The sequence below is a fragment of the Python bivittatus genome, unplaced genomic scaffold, assembly GCF_059951505.1.
Source record: "Python bivittatus isolate LINGU-HERP-01145 unplaced genomic scaffold, Pbiv_v1 ctg000590_np1212, whole genome shotgun sequence".
In the NCBI taxonomy this organism is placed as follows: Eukaryota; Metazoa; Chordata; class Lepidosauria; order Squamata; family Pythonidae; genus Python; species Python bivittatus.
This window is the reverse complement of record NW_028277086.1, coordinates 13,979,439-14,001,835: the sequence shown is the minus strand read 5'-3', so window position 1 is coordinate 14,001,835 and position 22,397 is coordinate 13,979,439. Positions and strand designations below refer to the sequence as shown.

The 22,397-nt window shown below is 39.9% G+C and overlaps 1 long non-coding RNA gene across 1 annotated transcript in view; it reads right to left on the bottom strand.

Moving 5' to 3' along the window:
- Positions 1–2,423: 2,423 nt before the first annotated feature.
- LOC112540099 (uncharacterized) overlaps positions 2,424–22,397 on the bottom strand; it is a 44,110-nt gene continuing 24,136 nt past the window's right edge. The window contains exon 4 of the long non-coding RNA XR_015797567.1: positions 2,424–2,524. This is a non-coding gene — a long non-coding RNA (uncharacterized LOC112540099). The remainder of the gene's footprint in view (positions 2,525–22,397) is intronic.

The following is a 22,397-nucleotide window of genomic DNA, read 5'->3' as shown; positions in this document are numbered from 1 at the left end:
GAAATCAAAATATTTCCAAGTTGTCTTTACTTTTTTTTTAGTAGTGTGCCAATATTCCCAGTGTTGTAACTGTGACGTGCCTCTATATTTAACAAGTGTTGAGCTATGTTAACCAATCAGAGCTCATCTTTTTTTCCTTCAAATTAGCTGGTAATTCTTCCTGAGCTTCCCTTGAACAGGAAGAATAAATCATAAAATTAAAAATATCTACTCCACTTATCTCCATAAATGCATTTGGGTACATTTTTCTAGTAATTTGCAAACAACCCTGGGAGAGCTTGTATGAGGGACAGTAGTAGAGGGAGGACCAATGGGAGAAAATGTAAATAAATGCATTTAAAAACTGTGTGGTCACCATGGCAGCAAGCCTAAGGGTCTTTCCCAACTGCTGAGTTAAGTCCTTGAGTCAACAGAAAAGTACACACCATGCACTTCCCTTTTAGGGAAAGCAATTTTATGCTAAGTGTAAAAGAAATTGAACAGAAAAAGAAAAGGAAATCTAACTAAATCTACACAAACACAATTCACTATACCTCTCCATGACTTTCTGTCCCTACAAACCATCCTTGCTTCCATGCCTCTTGGTCTTAAATTTCTCACCTTCTTTTTGAAGATCTCATTAATTCCATTCAACCATAAGTTTATTGGTATTCCCCTTCATCTCAACCCTTCCTTCTTCTTTCATATATTGGTGATTCACTCTTTATTCATTCTCTCTAACTGACCAAATTACGTCAATGTACATCTTTCATAGCGGTTGCTATACCAAATGGCATATACTGGCATAAATTTTTGCTGTCCCCATTGTCAATTCCTATCCTGCTACTGTTGTCTTTTGACTATCCTGCCATTATCTGCCTTACTTCCAAGAAAATGGATCACAAAGCCTAAGAGATTTTACATACTTTGAGGCTGGCTTCAGTCAGAATAAAGGAGAAAGCACTACTTTAAATGCCATCCAGCTAAGGATGACTTAAGCCTGTTTCATTGTCTCAAGTGGGAGAAGACCCCAAGTTCCAAAGCACCACATCCTGGTGATATGACAGCATATGACCAAACTAGACAGGAAGGGAGAGTGAAGGAAAAATAGAAATGAAAAAGTCAAATTGAGTTCAGGAAGAAGAAGGTGAAAATTCTATACAGCATAAAAAAGAGTATACCCACTGGTTGCAGAACCCCAACTGAACCTCCCCATATGCTACCAGTGGCAGTACTTTACTGATTTAAAAATAAAGAGGCATTTTCCTTGGTAGCAAAAATGATGTAGACGGACACTTATTAGAGATTGGTGGTTTACGCCTCATTGAAAGATCCAGTAGATTAAGCATTCTGCTTATGAACGAAAATGGATGCCTGGAAGTGCCCATAGATTAAAATTCTTAACTTGTGTAAGTTATAAAGATGAAATATTTTATCAGAGCAACCCCGTAAGCCACAGTCATCAAGACATTCCATACTTCTTGTTTTGGCCAATCAACAGGGTGATCAAAAAGTCCCTCCCTTTCCCAGCATTGATTCTATATATGATAGACTACAATTAAAACCAAAATGCAGGTGCACCCTCAGAAGAATTGAGGGGGGAGGGATGAAGCTTGCAAGACATGATATAACAAAGCGTGGTCTCTGTGCTACCTTTTTACCTCATCTTGGCACCAAGAAATTCTGCCCACCTGCATTATTTTGTTGGTTCCTTCACTGGCATCTAGGAACACCAGAAAGTCGTCATTATGGGATTTTCCAAGATGTGCTTGGCTATATTTAGTGACTGTGTATAGTGAGTCAAAGTGTCCATCTTTATCACCCGCAAATAGACATTATAAATAGTTCTGACTGAAGTGACTAAATCCTAGCTTCTGTTACCCAGTTTTAGCATGAATTCAAATAGTGTTCTTGCTTCCAAGAACTGTAGGCTGACATCTCTGAAGAAAGGGGTGTGAAATACTGGAAACCTCGTGGTGACTCCTACTACCAGCTATGCTAGTAGAGAAAGCTGGAGAAAATAAACTTCAGAATATTGCAGTTACTTCCTTCTTTGCATCAGATAACCATTATATCTGCCTTGTTATGCATGAATTGCTTAATATACAGTAGTATGTTTTGGTACTTCCTAATGGACAATCCCTAGTTTAAAAACACTGTACCTATTCCACCTTTCCTTTTTGCATGGTTAAAAAAATGCTGGAAAAAATCATGGGAAAATATTGGGTGGTTATAAATGAAAGTTGCTATCTGGACCCTTATAAAATTCTGGGAATGAAAGAGGGGAATTACACTTAAAAGTATTGTTCGGAAGCAGGCATGTGGCATATAGCACAAGTTCAATTTATGAATGATTAATTAATTAATAATTAGCCATCACACTGCAATAAGACATATAATGCCTGTTGCATCTTGAGCAAAGAACATACTAACAGATTTATTATAAGGGGCTATACACTGGAAGAAGACAGCCTGCGGCATGATTTCTCCTATTGCAGAGGAAGAGTTGCAGCCATCAGGGTGAAAATCATTGCTCATCTAGGTCCTGGGGTAAAGGAAGAAGAGGAGAATAGATTAAAGACTAATATTGCAAGGTTTGATTCATGTCTAAAAAAATACAAGATTTTTAAAACCTTTCTTGAAAATGATTATTCAGTTATTTGTATTTGAAGCAGCCATTTTAGTACATTTAGAATTGTTTGCAATATTATGCACTCACATAGTTTTCTAAAGTAATCACCCAGGTGTCTTCTCACGGAAATGTTCATTGGTTATTTTCTGTGTAATTTTTTCTGGAGCCATCTCTAGGAGCTCTCAGAAATCTGGAATCTGGAAAATGTGTGCCCTCGCATAGAGGAGTTATGGTGTTAAACTAAAGCAGTGTTGTCCAAACTTGGCCACTTTAAGATGAGTGGACTTCAACTCCCAGAATTCCCCAGCCAGCATGGCTGGCTGGGGAATTCTGGGAGTTGAAGTCCACTCATCTTAAAGTGGCCAAGTTTGGACAACACTGAAGTGTTACGGAGCCTGAACAGTAAGGCTTATTTGAAGTTCACAGTGAGGTCTTTTCCTAGGGCAAATCAAGACTGTCTTTGTTTCAGAAAGCTCACTCATTTAAAAGCAGGATAGTCATTAATCATTGTACCAACTACTCAGTCACCCAGTCAGCGACACTTAGATTCAAGCAGAGCCAGACAGTTCTAGAAACACAGGGGGTATTATGATGGTGCCAGCAATACCACACAAATGGACAGGAAGGAAATAAAGAAAAGTGAACCTAGGCCAATTAAACCAAGAACAGAGCATTGGAATTATTTTTTTTTCCACTGAGTTACAAGGCTGAGAAACCAAGACAGACAGTCCTTTTCTTGAAAGTTGCATTGTCTAATTGCCTGTGAAATGGTTTTGGAGAGAGGGTTCTGGTCTTAACAGTTCACCTGGAAAATGCCATCCTCAGTCTTCCTCCAACGTTACAGACATAAATACACAGGAACAAAGGTAGCTGCCGATAGTTAACCACTATTGACTCATGTGGCTAACAACTGAATCACAAAGAGTTTTGCTTCCTGTACTACTATTTTTGTACTCTTAGAGGATTCCCACTCACAGTAAGGGAAAATGGGATAAGGCATTAAATCAATGGTAGGAATGGATATGTTTGATGGACAGGAAGTGTCATGTCCTACATCTGTCATCTCCAGGCTTGGGGTTCTAAACTTGCTAGCCAAGATGGACAAAACTGAATGAGATGGCCCAATGAACTGCCTTTGTAAGAGAGAGATTCTCATGTTGGTTTGTTTGTTCGTTAGAATTAGATCGCTCTTTTCCTCCAGCAGCTGAAGGTGACATAGTGTTAGCCCTTTGAGGTAGTCCAGACAAGAAGCAAAACCAGGACTACTAGCTCTATCTTTATTGTAAGGTTATATTAACCAAATCTTGCAAGTCTGAAAGTACCACTCCCATCCCTCACTGTTACTCTCCCAAAAACTAGGGAGGGTCCCTTCTGAGACACATTTGCCACCCCTCCTCCTTCAGACTCAAATTTTGTTTATCAGACCATTGTCTAGGCCAGTGTCTGTCAACCTTAGGAACTTTAAGATTTGTGGACTTCAACTTGAGATTTTTCAAGGCAGGTTTCAGCACAGTAATAGTTAGTGGACTGAGTGGATTTTCCATGCCTATACACAGAAAGTGTTGTGTTATGCATTTCTTGAAAAATTCAAGACTTTTGATTAGGGCATTTCCACACAACACTGCAGTGTTCCAGAATCAACTCCAAACCTCAGTATTCTCATGCTGTTACCTGTATTGAGCAGCTGAATGGATTCCATCCATCCATCCAATTTAGAGCCTATTCTGGTGGGTACTCAGAACAGCTACTTTATGATAAATGTATAAGCAGATTTATTTCTGGTTCAACTGTAGTGTATCCAACATCTCAGAAACAGTGATATTACACTGCTGAAGTTCTGAAGAACTTCTGGTCAGTCTAGTTTCCTATTGGCAGAAATACTTCCTAGCTCTTAGGCTTCAGATGCAACAGAGTTCTGTTCACAGGTCCTTGAAAGAGAAAGTTGGTCTGATAGTGTCACAGATTCCCCATCACAATAGCTACCTAGATTGTTTTTTATACAGCCAGACAGATGAATACCACCCTGTAACTTCTACTGTAAAACACATCCAGGATTGATCTAGCTTTTCTCTTTTTTTAATCTTAGCAGATATTTGCAGCACTGTAACCCAAACAAGAGCTATGTTATTTCCTCCTTTCCTCTTTTCTTCGATAATGGGTACAAAGCTGGTTTCTTTCTTGCAATAATATCATAGATCGGGGCAAGGGGACATGCTAGCGGAGTCTTTTTCTGTGGAGTGGTGGATGATGAGATTTTTGTTCCTCAGGGACCACCTTCCCTCCCTCCACCCATCAGAGAGTCTTCACAACTGTTACTGGTGCCAGTCTCTACCTTTCTACCATTCCCGCTACTGCTGCATCCTACAGACACATTAAAAACATGATTTTAAAACTGATGGCATAGACAGAATCAGTGGGTTTTTTAATACAGGAGGAATGATAGAATAATACAGGCTGCTTCACCCCCACTACAAATACTTTTTTTTTTTAAATATCCAAGCACACGCAAAATAGACAAAGGTGTGCTAGTACACGTGTGCTAGAAATTTATTTCTTTTTTTATAGAGGGTGGAGGGTGAGGGTATTTTTATTCCTCCAGAGCCTGCAGTAGTAGACAGGGCTGGAGATAAGTAGCAAATGGATAATGGTGTTATCCTGTTCACTCATTCTGAAGTGGGCAAGGCCCACTTTAAAATATTTTGGACAGATTGGTGAATGGAAACAGTGACATGTGGAGCACCTTAAAATCCCTGTGCCAGCATGGGAGAAAACTGGAATAGGAAGCATTACAACAAAGTAGTCTTTATCATTCTAAGTTTCCTGCTTGATGACACTTCCTTTTCTGAATGTTGCCTTTTTTTTATTAGAGTAAAGTAAAATCCCCATGAATTTATTACAATTAGAAAGATCTTATCTGCATATTGGAATTACCCTTTCAGCCTGCTTCAGTAGTTTGCTTTCCAGGGCAGGGAGAATGGAGAACACCACTGTAATATTCTGTTTGGGTTGAATAACAGCAGTTGAAACAGATGGTTAAATATGGTTAAAGACAGAACCACTGGCTAATGCATCATAACTCCTTTCTGGTTTGTAGCCATGGGACTTCTTGCTTTTTGCTAGATGTGGTTTGAAAGTTAGTCTCAAAGAAACATATGTTGCTTTGGAAACAATGTGATTCCAGATTTTATTTTTATTTTTGGGGGGGTGAGCCCCATGGATGGCTATTTGGTTCCCTTGCCCCAGTTGGGTCTGCTGTCAGATAGGCAATTAATAGAAATTGATAGACTGAAAGACAGATTCTTTTTTCATTTGGGGCAGAAGTGAAACTATCGCTATCTTGCAGCCTGGAAGAGGAGCATATCCATTAATTTACTCACTCCAATATACCCAGACCTAATTGGCACAACACAGTAAACTATGGCATGGTTAGTTTAATTCTGAAAATGGACCATAGGTTAAATTATGGGTAAGATGGAACATCTTAACCACAATTTATATCCATGTTTTATTTTAAGTGTACTTACCTGAACCACAGCTTTACATGTTGTCTAAATCCAGACCACTCTGGTGCAAAACAAAAAACAAAAATAGTGTATCATCTGGCCAAACACAACTGCAATGGCTGGGATGTTATCCAAGGCAACCAGCAGATTGTGATTGGCCATGGTTTGCTGTTTCATCCAAGTATAACTAGCTTATTGATGGTTACAGTTCTATCTGTCTTAGCACGTTGTGTCCATGCACTCACGCAGATACATGGAACAACCAAGAACTGACGACTATCAAAGAAGGGAAATAGCAGAAGCGAAATGAACTTTCAGTTTTAGGTCTCTATAAAATATGTTTAATATGCCACAGTATCCATTTAATGTTCTTTACACTTGTCCTATAATGAAAGGACCTGAGAGGTCAACTAGTATAATTTCCTACCCATGCAGGAAATACATAAATGAATTCTCATTAATTCTTGTATGTCCTTCAGAGTATGACCTAATTAGCTAGGCCAGCATTAGTCACATGGTTTTTCCAACGCAATTAGCATTGTTCCAGGGTGCTGTTTCTATGCAAAAGACTCACCTGCTTAGAAGTTGCTTGATTTTCCATATGCCTAGGAGTCCACTGAAAACATGTTCATGTTAACACAAGAAGATCTAAATCCTCAAATTTGCTTAGATACAGAGCATGGACAATTTAAATGAGTTTTGTATCTTGCGGTCTAGTGGCTTTTAAATGAAAACAAGTTTCAGTTATTACTGCTGAAATGTTGCATAACTTGGCACTGGAATTTGGATAGGACTAAGGAAAATATTACTGAAGTAACTGTTCCTTAAATGTGTCTATCCACAGCTACCACCATTGATGCAATTAGAGCATCCCTTTGGAGTCTCTGAGTTTAGATTACATTTTTGGGCACACCAAATTCCAGTCAAGTAATGTATGCAATAAATTAAAACAACAATCCTCTACTCACAGATACAGAGATACTGTATGTCAGTGGAATGGCATTATTTCCACAATGTTCTCAGCCTGAGAGGAACAGAGACAATCCCACAAGTAGAAAATTCATGGACATCATAAGAAGGATGGATAAGTTTACAGTGTCCTGGAAAACTTTGCCGTTGCAGACCAACCAGACTATGCAAAAGACAATACCTACTTCCATCCATTGATTGATGGAGTCAATAAATTATCTAGTCAACAGCAAAAAGTCAACAGTATACTTCCTTTTATCACACATACAGTAAGCATAGTGAGGACACCGTCAGCCTCTGTAGCACAGCCAACTGTGAACTCATTACAAGTAGAAATTGAAATCTCTTATACTACTCACAGACACTGTTTTGGGAGCACAGTACAAAGGGGAGGAAGAAAGACCCACACTCCATGTGGCCAAGACCCACAGTCTTGGCCTTCCTTGGCAAGAGTTTTTGATCTATCCAGGAAGAGAAACACATTTTTGTCATTTGTTTTGCAGCCAAGGGGAAAGGGCCAGCATCATACTTACATAGGCCCCATTGGCATTCTCAGAAAATTAAAAATGAGTGGGAGGTTGTAGCAGCTGATTAGAATAAAGTAAAAGATCAACCTGGGAGAACAGAGGAGCTTGCAAGGAGCATTCTCATCAGCTTTTCTTCTGATAAATGCTGCTCACATCCCCAGAAATATGTACTCCCATGAGTTGCTCTCCAAATTCAAAGAATGCCCCAGTGGCTCCAGATGCTTGCATGTTCTGCCATAGCCTATGTTCTCGCATGGTGACATGGGCGTGGCAGATATTTTTAATTGTTCTTAATCCCAATGAAGTAATTGCATTGTGGTGGATCTGGGAAGGGTGTCAAATTGGGCTATTGATGGCATCGCTGTGGATTGAAATAATATGTGGGAGAGATGTTGGCAGCTAGAGATTTCCAGATTAGAAAAATAACTGCCACTTAGCCCTAAGCCCAGGAAGTGCAAAATAGGGTTTTGGTTAAGCTGTGGGTACAGCAGAGAAAAAGCACTGAGATTCCATTTGGGAAGGTATAAAAAGGGGCTGCAACTTCTGTCAGAGGCCTGTCCACTATGAAATGGCTTCAGTCTTCATGTATAAGACAGATTCTTCACTTGCCATGCCCTGCTGAGTGTCTAGGAAGCTTTAGCCAAGTTTGACCAGCCAACAGAGGAAGTTTGGCATGATACAATTGCCTTCACCCCAAATTGGGCACCCTTCAGTTGTGCTCACTTAGTTCCAGAATTCTCAGGAATTCATCTCCCAAATGTTTTCAGTGGCTGGAGAATTCTGAGAATCAAAGTCCATCCTTGGAGAAGGCTGGATATAGCACAGGTTTTGTCAGGCCTAGCCCAAGGAACTCCAAGAGACAATGCAAAATCAGTTCAGCTATGTTTATTAGCTACAACCTCTAGCAAGGTTAGAGACTGAAACCCCAGGTCCCAAGTCAGCCAGCCACAACATTGTGAATTCCTCAGGGAGGTGCCAGTCTTATCCTCTTGTAGTTCCCACACTCCTGCGGCGAGCTAAGAAAATGCTTATCTCCCTGAGCCTGGCCTTCATAATTCCATTCCATCACAGGTTTATTCCTTCTCTGTGGTGCTTGCATCTCCCAAGGTAATGAAAGATCTGGCTGGCACCTAAAGGTGCTATCTTACCTAATGTGGATTAGACAGTTCCAGTGGCTGTTGGTTTCTGTTCAGGGTCAGGTTGGCTGTTGAAGCAGTTTACACTAATAAGGAATTAGGGGATGCTGGATTGTGACCTCAAAGTGTTTGAGGTCACAATCCAGGGGAAGAGTGTCGAGGGACATTCTTCTAGAATGCCATTCAAACTCAAATAAAAGAATAGAAGATCAAAGGTTGTCCTGTCTGAAGGTCATCAGCCAACCCAAGGTCACCTATCAGTTCTGCCAACCATGAGGGATGGTAAAAGACAGTTAATTTCATAACCTAGGTAAGTAAATAGGAGTAGTCCTGGTGCTTACTGGCACCAGGAGCCAACACTGACTCAAAGGCATAAATAAATACATATACGTACGTACATACTTATTATAAGCCACCTAGAATCTATGGATGAAGCAGCATATAAATCTTGAATAGGGTTCAATTCAAGGTAGTGGTTACTGCCCTTCATGTCTTTTTGGGGAGGGGGTACCTTTCAGTCAGTGTTGACTCCTGGGGACTGCCTGAACAAGTCCCTGAAGTTTTCTTGGCAAGTTTTCAGAAGTGGTTTGCCATTGCCTACTTCCTAGGACTGAGAGAGAGGGACTGGCCCAAGGTCACACAGCTGGCTTCGTGCCTAAGGCAGGGCTAGAACTCACTGTCTCCTGGTTTCTAGCCTGATACCTTAACCACTACACCAAATTGTCTCTCCTTCATATTATACAGCCTAGTTATTTGAGAGACAACCTATCTCTAATAGTTTCTGCCCATCTACAGGTAGTCCTTGGTTAACAATGACAATTGGGACTGGAATTTCCATCACTAAGCAACGCGGTCATAAAGTGCAACATCATGTGACCGTGCCGCTTAGCAACAGCAGTTCCAGCACTTCCAGTTGCCATCATTAAGTGAATCCCACAACATTGTTAAGCAAGGACCTCATGTGGTCACCATTTGTGACCTTCTGCCAGCTTCCCCATTGACTTTGCTTGTAGCAAGCCACCAAAAAGGTCACAAATGGTGACATGACCAGGGCATGCTGTAATAGCTGGAACTTCAAGGAGCAGTTGTAAGTACCACTCATTCAGTGCCATTGTAAGTTTGAATGGTCACTGAATGAGTGGTCATTAACTGAGGACCACCTGTAGTAATATTGGGCAGAGTGGATATGCTCCAGGTCCTTTAGATTAAATACTGTTGTGTCATCTATCAGGACCTGGAAAATGCACCTTCTCTGTTGTGGTGCCTGACTTTTGGAACAGCATTCCTTCAGAGATCCATATGGCTTTCACCATGATGGTGTTTTGGAAGTCTTTGAAAATCTGGCTGTTTTCCCAGGCCTTGCGGTAGTTTACTGCTTTTGGTATGCTATTCATGTTTTCAATCAGACATACATGATTTTTTCCCTCTATTTTATCATTGTTGCTTTTGAAAATGTATGCAGCCCAGAGCTGTTTGGGCAGCCTGTAAATTTAACTAATAATTTTAATCGCAATTGTGATATTGTTTGGTTGTCTTTTTTAATTGGTTGTGTTTTTTTTAATGTTGTCAGCCACCAAGAGTTGCTGTTTGCAAGATGAGGGGCCATATAAATGAACTGAAATAACAAATACATAATGGTTTCAACAAGGTAAAGTGCCATTATGTGTTGTATTACAGTCTAAAAATGCTTCAACTGCAGTTTAGGTTTTCCTCTGGAGTAATTAGTGTCTTGCTAATAAGGATGAAATGGCCAAATGTTTATGCAAAGCTCTGCAATTCCCCCTTCCCAACATAGTGAACTGGAATAGCTGCACACCACAATTCACACTTTCCAAGGACTCTTCTGCACCCCTGTAGTAAATTGCTGTTGTTCAGCATGGGAGGCAGGAGGAGAGGAGGCCAGCTTAAAGAGGCACCGACCAGAAGTCTCTATTCTGCCTCATCAACCAAGCGGTGTACGGGTTCTGTCCACACAGAAATGTATGGGGGAAGAGAGATGGGAGGGGTGTCTCATCTGCTTCAGTTCTGTGGGACTGAGAATTAGCAGCAAAGGTGCCATTCACCTTCTTTTCTCCACCTTTTCTCTCCCCACTTCTCCTGCCATCCATGGCCAGAAAAGCAGAGGCAGGAGAGAAGGGGAGGAAGTGGGTCTTCGACTGTAAATTCTCCAAAGCCATGGGATCTGATTTGGCTCGGCTTCGCACCTCCCTTCTTGTCCTACAATCTATGAGTAGCAGGAAAGAAGGAGTGGAAGCAGCCTTTTGGTGCCAGTACTCTTAGCACTAAAATGACTCGTTTCCCCCCATGAAACAGAACCTGAAGAGGTACAGTACTTTGTCCTATTTCCCTTCCCACGGGGAAAGGGAAATAGGATGGAAGAGGATATTCCTCCACAGTGATGCCAGGGAAACTGGGATTATTCTCTTGAGTTTCTGGAAGGCTGTCACTATGTAAGTTACTACGCAAGTAATAGCTTTCCAGCTTTCCAGAAACTCCAGATAGTAATCCCATGGTTTCACAGTTCCAGAACAGTTTTAACATATTGATTGATTGATTATGTGCTATCAAATTGTTGTTGACTCTTAGCGATCACATAGATTTATTTACATATTTATATAAATATTTATATATTTCTGTCTATCTATATCTATCATCTATCTATCTAAAGAAGACCTTTTTAGCTGGTTTCCCATATCATAACAAGCCATTTTATGTGTAGGATGTGGAATTTTTCAGGGATTGTTGAAGAGAGAGACAGAGAGCGACTCAAAGCATTCTGCAGTGTATGTTTACTTAGAAGTAAGTGCACCTGTGTTCAGTGGAGCTTTATCAAACAGACATAAAAATGTGGAAAATCATAAAGTTCTAACTATCCAGCCAAATCCATATGACAATACTACCAAAAACCAATGGAATTTGCTAGGATATTAATTCAAAGTTTACAGAGTAAAAAAACACACCCCAAAGTTGGGAAAAGTTGCCCTAAAGTATGTTAAATCCAGACCACTCAGGACACTAGTATTACAGATCTAACATTTTATCAAAATTCACCACAACGGAAACAAATTTTATACTACATAATTGCTAGGCAAAACAAAATCAAGAATGAACATTACGTCAAATTCTGTGAAAAGGCTCTTTGATGTCTGGAGAGGCATTTGCCCAAATGCCAGTTCTTTTTACTTGGCATATGTTTACAGGCTGACCAGAGAACTTCATCAGATGAACACCAAAGTCAGACATAAGAACGGAAGAGCTCTTCCACATGTTTGTTCCATGAATGATTTGGGCTTTCCAGAATGTAATATAAAATTACACTTTCTTTTTCCAGTTAGTCGGTAATGCCAAATAATAGCAGGGAAGAAGAAAGATCATGTCCATCATTCCAGCTGGGAACATTCAGTTCTTGCTGGAAAGGTTGCCTTTTTGGTAAGAAGATTTACATGAGAATTGAATTTCTTACTAGACCACACCTTTGGCTTCTATTTTTAGGAGGCTACCAGCCGGAATTAGATGTTTTTGCTTAAAATCGGAAGAACTAGTATAGAAGTTTTGGATTTCCTATTGGATTCCCCAATATCCCCCAACCATTAATCAAATGGTTTGACCTTCATGGCTGATTTATTTTTTAACAAATAACCAGTGCAGTTGGGTCAGATTTAGTGAGGGAGGAGATCAGTGATTGTGATTAGAAACAAGGCTTGGAAGGAAGCTAAACTTCTCCAAGAAAAACAGGTACATGATGTTGGCAGGATTACTGTCCAACTATGTATTTGAGATATTTTGAGCTATAATTTCAAGCTGTCTATCCTGGAGTGTTATTTCTCTTTCAAAATAAAGTTCTCCCAGGTGGCTTTAAGGAATGGAATGGAAATGGAAGTTGAATCTTGAGTCACATCTGTTTTGACCTGAAAGTTAGGTGTCAAGGAAGACATTGATTGCCATTTTATCTTCATTTGGGTTCAGAAATACCTATTTTTCGTTCTGTAATCTGGCCTTACTACTCCTGTGATGAGAGAAAAGGAAGGGAAAGATGGTGGAAGGATATGGCTATTGTGTGTATGTAAAAAGGAGTAGGGCTTCAATTGCCCAGTTGCACCTGCCATTGTGAAGCCAGTGACTGTTGCTGTAGCTGCCCCAGCCCCATTTCCCTTTTGATGTAAAAAAATGATCCCCTTTTCTCCCAATTCATATGAGAGTGGAACAGACCCTTTAAGAAACAAACCAAACTGCTTCTCTGACACTTAGTTTCACCCCGATTCTGATGACATGAACACTATATTTCAACCAACCAGCCAACCGGCCAACCAACCACTTGTTTCTTAGCCCAGAAATCCTATTTACAATCTTGTTCCACAAGGAACAGCTGTTTCTTGGAAGTCTCCCATTCACTCACTTGTTTACACTGATGAGCCACTTTCTGTCACTCCACTCCTACGTGGACAATGAAAATCTTGTTTCAAGGATGTTCAGAACTGAGGTTGGAAATGGAAGTTTCCAGATGGACTCTTAATGCTTTAATTAGAGGCTGTTTTTCCACCTGGTGGTAAACTGTTGCTTATCTTTTTCAGATGAGCAGCCCAACACATAAGCAGACCAATTCCCTTTCCTCAAACCAGTGTTTGAGGAACTTTTTTTTTTCATAGTCCTGACCTTTGTGACATCTTGACTTGGTCCTTTTATTTGCATTTTCCATTGGCCTTCAGAGCTTCTGACCACAGTTTTACTCAGACTGTGTCAATAAGAAGCCCATAAACACATACAAAGCTGTGTGGTTCAACACTGTCTGTTGCATTTTGTAACTATAAGCAATTCTCAAGGGCTTCCTCTGTTTTGTAACTAACTGCTAATCCAGCAAGTGAGGTGTAAGGAGAAACAACAGCAGAGCGGATTTTAAGGATCAAGCCAAGACATTTTTCCACCTGAGTTAATTGCCCTTTGTTTGCTGCATAAACATTTAAATCCAGCCTTGTCAGTTAAATATTTTGCAAATATAAACCAAAATTAAACAAAGTATGTTAGATAAATTATCATTTCCAGTTGGTGATACATTGGTGTTGTTGAATGTTAGGCCAAAAGTATTTTAAGACACAGCATTATAACTATAGATGTGGCAATATATACATATATATATATATAATATAATACACATACACACATACAATAGAGCTATTGCATAGTATTATTTGGTTCTCCAAGATGTAAGAGTTGTAAGAACTGACCTTCTTTCTTTTTGTCTCTTCTATCCCAGCTTGATTAACTGGTCTCAAATGGAAATGGGAATTTATCTAGCTCTGAGAGGAAAAGTTTCTCCAAGGTGAAAAGGGGAAGTTTCTAGAAGAAGGAGGAAGAGGAAGAGGAAGAGAAGAGGAGGAGGAGGAGGAGGAGGAGGAAGAGGAGGAAGAGGAGGAAGAGGAGGAGGAGGAGAATAGACTAAGAAAGCAAAATTGAAAAGGCTATTATTACTGTGACTATAAAGAAGAGGTTTCCATACTTTTTGTGCCTGTGGACATGTTTTGAATGTTGAAAGCATGTGATGGACATTCACAAAAAGGCTGCAATGATGAGAGCATCCAATCAACCACTGATAGAAAGCAGACTAATGAATTTGCTCCCTCTCATCTACTCATATTCTCCAGGATGTTTCTTATCACCCTAGTGAATCTTTTACCTTTTTTCTCAGTAGGTGGACATACTTCCAAACAATATGTGTGGGGTTCAGAGGGATTCTTGGAAATAACAATGAAGTTTTACAGTATTCCATTTCCCAGTTATTTATTTGTTTATTCAAAATAATCTTATAGCAAAAGTTGGGGGTGGTTGGGAAGGAAATTGATGGGCCACCAATACGGAATGCATAAGCAGCATGCTCTGGATTCTGTGGTAAAGAAAAATGAGACCAGTGATTTAGGAAGGTGGACAACACAGAATTTAAAAAATCATACTGTTGGTAGGGGTCATTTAAGCAATTATGGTCAGTACAAGAATTTAAATTAACCCTCCACCCAAAAGGTTGTCTGTCTAGCCTCTGCTTGGACACATCCAGTGAAGGACAACCAACCATCTCTCTGCATTACTGAATTGCTTTTGCTGTTGAGTTCTTTTTTCTTCAAACATTTAACTTGAATCTGTTATTTTGTATCACAACAAAAGGCAAAAAGATCTACTGGAGAAAGAAGATGTAAGAGTGAGATGATGCAAATGAGCTATTGCTAAAGATTGCTGAATTTACCAAACAGTTGTACTTATCTCTTACACTAGTAAGATAATGTTCAAGATTCTGCAATCCAGACGTCAACAGTACACAAAATGAGAATGCCAATAGTACAAGCTGGATTCAGAAGAATGGAGCAACTGAGATCATATTGCTAATCTTAACATGGAAAAGGCAAGGGAGTTACAAAAAGATATCTATTCTTGCTTTACTGATAATACAAGGCTTTTGACCATAGCAAATTGTGGATAACCCCTAAAAACTGGTGTACTGGGCCACCTCATCTGCCTATTGAGGAATTTATCTGATGACCAAGCAGAAACAGTTCAAACACAATATGGGACAAGTAAATGATTCAGAACTGGGAAAGGTATATGCCAAGGTTGTATACTGTCACTTTATTTATCTAATGTATACATAGAATGAATCATGAGAAATGCTGGACTGGAATAGAAATTGGAATTAAAATTGCTGGGAGAAACATTCACAACCTCTGTGACGCTGATGATACCGCATGGATGGTTGGAACCAAGGAAGACTTAAGGAATCTCTTGCTGAAGATGAATGAAGAGAATACTAAAAGCCAGTTCTGCAGCTCAGTGTTTAAAAAAAAGCCTAAGTTGATGTCAACAGAAAATGCCAACCCAATGCAAATAGTGGAGAAGAAATCTCTCTTATTGAATTGGGTTTGTCCTCGGCAGCCATTACTTTTCTTATTTTTCTTATTGTACTCTGTTTTGCTTGTTTTTAACCCTGTGTGCACTGCCCAGAGTCACAGTTGTGAGATGAGTTGTGAAATGAGCAGCTACATATTGGTTGGTTAAATAAATAAATAATAACAGACTTTATCTTCATCGGCTTAAACATTCAGAGGGATGGTGGCTATAGCCATGAAATAAAGAGATGCGTGCTATTTGGGAGAAAAATGACAACAGAAAAGAACATTAAAGTGCAGAGAAGTCATATTGCCAACAAATGTACAGTAAGTGTTATCCCAGCCTTGGTTCATCCAGGTATAACAAATGGTTGTGAAAGAGGGACTGGCAGAAAGGCTGAACAAAGTCTTGAGTGCCTTTGAGTTGAGATGCTGGAAAAGGTGAGAATACTTTGGATTGCAAGAAAAAAAATCATTCAGTACTAGATGAAGTAAAGCCAGATTGCTTACTGGAAACACTAATCATGAAGATAAAGCTTAAATACTTTAGGCATATAATGCAAAGGTAAGAGTCATTGAAAATGTCCCTGATGCTTGGAAAAATTTCCAAGCAATCAAAATTTCCAGGCAATCAAAAAAGACTCCAATAGAAAACAAGGCAATAGATATATCATTGACGTCACAAGCATGAGCTTACAAGATCTCTGAGAAGCAATTACTGACAGTCCGGGTGAAATTATGTCCATCAGGTCAAGAAGAGTCTGAACGAATCGAGTAAGTGAACAACAGTAACAACAAAGCCTAAAATTGCAGTCACAAAATTTTAGCTATATCACACTACAATTCTCCCTGTAGTGCAAATGGAAAAGCATTGAAATTGATAGAGAGGGGCTTGGCTAGGGCCACTTGGTAAATGAATAAATGGAGATATTTGAAGTGGAAATTTCCTAGATGGTCTCCTTGGCGATTAAATATCACCTGCTCTATATAAATCCTATTAAAATGAAAGATTGCTGAAGAGACTTACTTCAATTGCCTTTGCATTTCCTAGTGGAGACTGCCTTTCATTTCCTTAATTTCTCCTTAATTAAAAAAAAAAGGCAAGGAGAAGTCCCCAGTGCATCTATGTAAGTGTATCAAGTTTACTGAGTTGATCTAATCTCTTGATAGCCTTACCACATTAGAAAGCGAAAGCCACCCATATGGATAGCTTGGTATTATTCAGACAGGAGAGATTGCTACCACAGGCAGAAATGGCTGGATTTGGGCCTCCTAACTGAAAGATAAAGGGACAACAGAACAAGATTACAGAATGTTGGGAGCATATCTCTCTCCATTTTAATGTGTATTAGTGGTGTCTACAAAGTAGTTTAAAGACACTTTTTGCCCCCCTACAGTAGTCATGGACATTAAATGATGGACTTACTGATCTTGGAAGGTTTACCAAGTCTTTGGTTGGTTGGCTAAAAGCAAATCTGACATAGTTCGGAAGAAAAGTGATTCCAGGGCCTGCATAACTGCCTGTTCAAATGGGTGGGTGGATGGATGGATGGATGGATGGATGGATGGATGGATGGATGGATGGATGGATGGATGGATAGATGGACAGACGGACGGACAGAAAGACAGACAGACAGACAGACAGAGATATCAATGGTTTACAATATGTTCTGGTGCCAGGTGCCTGCCTATCACCTTGTACAAGATTTCATTTCCAAAAAGCCCAAAAACTCATGAGACTGCTAAATTTCATACCAGAATCTCAGCTGAGAATGCCAAAAATCTCACAAGAACTCATGTTAATCAGAATGTCACGAAATTTCAGGATTCTTTTCTGCGATCTCATGATTTTTCAATATTTTCAAGAGAGCTCTTACACAATTTCAAATGAGGTTGCCAGAATAAGATTTTTTTTAAATCAATAGAGTAGTTGTGTAGGGACACAAGGGGGGGCACTGTGTTTGTGATGGGGAATGTATATTGAAAGTCAGTATAGTATAGTGGTTTAAATGTCAGAGTATCAGCTCCAGGTCCCACTTGATCATCTTGTTCATTATTTGTCAATGGCCCCTGTTTTGCTTTGTTGATTTTGCTGTCTATTAGATTATTTTAGTCTGGGCTGTCTGTTTGATTTAATGCTTTTAGCTGTTTTTATGTTTTCTCTAGTTTTGTACGCCACTCAGAGTCCACTAGAGTTGGGCAGCTAATAAGTTTAAATACATAAATAAATAAAATGCTTTACTCATTGAATGAGTTTAGCTTAATTTCTCCCTTGGCATGGTCAAACCACACTTGGATTGCCTTGGAGTTCTCCACAGCATGCAGACACAATAGGGGCAGAAAAGTACAAATGCTTTGTCATCCTTACCTGTCCCAGGCTTGTGGGTGCAATTCAGTGTGCTGATTATCACCTTCAAAGTCCTTCACAGCATAAGGCTGGGTCAGCCTTTCGTGGTAGACCAGAGTTGAATACCAAAGTCATGAATACTAAAACTAATTTTCTTATAGGGTTACAGTAACAGGATCTTCCAAATCTGAAAACGCCTCCCCCATCCCTGCCATTATCCCAAAGAGAACTAGGGAGGGCCCAGTATGAGGCATTTTCTTAGATTCCATTTCTGCTTTGGGATGAGATTTCTCTTATAGGATTGTTGCCCTGGCTGCAGTTCTTCCTCCTCTTCCTCAAGGTTATTCTCACAGCCCATTACAGGCTAGGTTATTTGTGGGACCACCTATTATTTCAGCCAATACTACAAGATTTGACAGGCTGAGTATGCTCTGGGTTCCTTCTGCTAAACAATGTTATGTGATGCTTCTCTGTTGCAGCACCTGCCCCCCAGGATCCAGATGGCCCTTACCCTGTCATCCCTTCATAATACGTTGAAGACCTGTCTCTACCCAGGGCCAAGACATTAGATAAGCTCATCTTTAAGGGATTTACTAGGCAGATATGTGAATGGCCTCTGACTTGATGTGTTTTTAGCTTTTTGATTATTGAATGTATTAAAATAAGCCCCAACACCCTTATGGCTTAGCATGTTTTAGGAATGGGGTAGAGGTATAGGGCAACCATATTCGTATCCCTTACTTTGACACTGATAACACCTCTTACAATCTTCTGCAGTCCATCCACAACCTTCATGTTGAGATTGGCTGAATGTCAGGTGTCATGGTCGAACCACCTAGGCTCATTTTTGGACTTTCTTGGTTTTTTTCTATCTTGTTTTTGTAACATCTAGTCTGATGTTTTACAGAACATAAAAGCTTGCATACACTTTGGGGACATTCTGATGGGCCTAATAAAAAGAAAAATTGCCTAACTATGGGTTTTGGATTTTTCTCAAACAGAGACACCTAGATTATAATACCCTTAGCTTGGAGTGAAGACCTGCCTCCAAACCCCGTTTCTTATTCATTCAGAACCATATTCTAAAGCTTAGTTCACAAAGAAATGTATCACTAGACTATTAACATTCATTTTCTCAAATCCAGAGATTGCCTCAGGACAACTTACAAGGATAATACCACTCGCAAAAACATGATATGAGTCCCATAATACAATATTTAACAGATAGCTGGGAGGATTGAGAAGCTAAGAAAATGAGCTGGAAAGTCCCCAGTTCAAATGTTATCTCTGCCACAAACTTGTAAAATGAATTCAAGCAAGCTATTATTGTCTCCCACCAGCTGCTATATGAAAACAGTGAGTAGTAATGGAAAAAATCACTAGATAATTTTAGACCCTGAAATGAATGGTGTTATGGCAGAGCAGTATCCCTTTAGATGGTCATGTTTATCAGTGGGACACAAGCACTGCTTGGTTGCTGAAAATAATATCTTTAAAAGTAAAAATAATAAGATAAACATCTCTTTTATCTTATTACATTTTTATTTTAAAAAATAAGGAGAAAGGAAGGATGTTGTGAATTCTGGCTCCCTCTGTCAGCCTAGGAATTGATGCTGGCTCTATTTGCAATGGCCCCCATGCCCTGTCATTCTTAAGAAAGTCATTCAGGGACCCTTCCCTGCTCTAGGAAATACCCTACAATCCAAACATAAAATAAAGAAAATGGTTTGGATTGCCACCTTCTGGTAGATTTTTCAGGAGAGATTTCCTGATGCCCCCATCCACATTCTAACAAGGTCCAACCCAGCTCACCTTTCAAGATCAGCCAGGCTTAACTGTTCTTTTAAAACAATAATTTCATCCTAGTGGCCTAGGACTGAGAGCCAGTTTGGTATAGTGGTTAAGGCCCTGGGCTAGAAACCAGAAGACTGTGAGTTCTAGTCCTGCCTTAGGCACAAAGCCAGCTGGGTGACCTTGGGCCAGTCCCTCTTTCTCAGCCCTAGGAAGGAGGCAAGGCCAAACCACTTCTGAAATCTTGCCAATAAAACTGCAGGTACTTGTTTGGGCAGTTACCAGGGATCAATAGTGATACCAATACACAATAAAACAGAGAAAACAAAGTGGCTTAGGAGGAAAAAGGAAGATTGAGAGATGCAGACATTTTCTTGTTCCAACAGCAACAAAATGAAAATGTACAGTATTTAAAAGGTAGTTAAAAGCAAGGGAAAAGATGAATGTCAACAGGAGAGATGTGGGTGAAACTAGCACTCCAGGTATATTGAAGGATCAATATGTTGATGAGATGGAATCATGCAAGTCATGGTATTCCCTGTGACACTCATTATGAAGTGAAACTTGGACTTTGAAGAAGCAGGATAGGAAGAATACAGATGCTATTGAACTTTGGTGTTGGAGAAGACTCCTGAGAACAGCCGAGGACAGCCAAGAAAACAAATTGATGGATCATCAAACAACTCAACCCAGAGTTCTCCCTTGAGGCGCAAATGACCAGACTCAAATTATCCTACTTTGGACACATTATGCAAAGACCTAGCTCTTTGGCAAAGGCTTTAATGCTGGGAAAGGCGGAAGGAAAGAGAAGAAGAGGATGACCAGCAGCAAGGTGGATGAACTCAATAAGAGTGGTGATGAGTGCCCTATTGGGAGGCCTGAAAGAACAAGTTAGGGATTGATTGTCATGGAGAAAATCTATCTATGTCGTCACTAAGAGTCGACAACGACTTGATGTCACATAATCAATCATGCTAAGGTGAATTTTAATCTTGTGTTCCACATACTGCAATAGAATATCATACATGTCAATATGTCAGGATGAGAAATAGGGGAAATAGTTATTTGACGTATCACACATGGCACAACATATTGTTTGACTTCCTTTCCCTGAGGCCACCAGATTTTAACTACAAAAATCCAGGTGGAGCAATGATACAGAAACAGCTGTGGCTATAGGGTGGAGTTTTATCCACATTCTCAATGGCTTAGCTGTAAAAAGTAGTTGTGTTTCAGCCTGTGCATGTGGCTTCAGTTCAAACCATAACATAGCATTATTGGTGAGGAAGGTAGGATATTATGAGAACTGATATCCAACAGGAAAGGGGTTGGGTATTTATGTGCTCTGGTAAGCAATCAGAAATAATCTCTAATTGGAAACCTGAAAAATTCCAACTATTCTTTTTTTAAAAAAATGCTTAGTCTTGGGCACACTGAAGTTTGATATTAGTCAACCTGCCTCCTAAGATTCATATGCAGAATGTCTTTCTTTTTATCTTGAAGCAGACAAAGAGATAATTCTGAACAAAAATAAGCTATCCTTTTCATTGCCTGCGGGGTGCAGACATTTGCTATAATAAGAGCCCTTGCTGCTCCAGCTTCACCAAAGCTTGAGATATTTGATGAGCTTGTAAGATTACTGAAAGATAAGTCTCACCTGCTCCATCAATCATTTTATACAGATTTAAATTTCACAAGCTGTTTATATCACGTAAGTCCTTTCTCTGGAGACTGCAACTGGGGGGATGTTTTAGAGGAGATGTTGAGGAATCGCTTTGTATGTAGGGTTTATGGTGATGCACTTTAAGAGAGGCTGTTCTGTGAAGTAAAACCGACATTTGCAGTAGCTCAGGAAATGGGATTAGCCAGGACTGCTGCTCTCCTAAAACTCACAGAAATCAAGAAGACAGCAACTGATGTAAACACAATCTCAACCAAACATACTGAACATTCAGAACAGGGAGTATATTTGAATATAGAAAATGCACCCTCCATTATGCACCTCTGGACCATAAAGAAGGCTGAGCGCCAAAGAATTGATGCCTTTGAACTGTGGTGCTGCAGAAGACTCTTAAGAGTCCCCTGGACTGCTAGGAGGTCAAACCAGTTAATCTGAAAGGAAATCAACCCTGACTGCTCATTGGAAGGATTGATAACGAAGCTCAAGCTCAGATACTTTGGTCACCTAGTGCGAAGAGAGGACTCTTTGGAAAAGACCCTGATGCTGGGAAGGATTGAAGGCAAAAGGAGAAGAGGACGGCAGAGGATGAGATGGTTAGATAGCATCACTGAAGCAATGAGTGATCACTTATGAAACTGAGAAAACTCAGGGAGGCAGTGAAGGACAGGAAGGCCTGGTGCAATGTGGTTCATGGGGTCACAAAGAGTCAGACACGACTTAATGACTGAACAACAACAACAACCCTCCATTAGAATCTGCAGATAATCTCCAACATGCCAGTCCCTGCTCAAGCTGTGGAAGATTGCATCAGTACTCTGTGTACAGTTTCCAGAACATGGAGTGCTGATTTGGAGGAAAAAGGACCATATTAACCAAATACACCATTCCAGGTCAATTAGTATGAAACCAAGGCATTGTACCAAGGTATCACCTCACTTGGTTTCAACCACAAATGTCTTCACA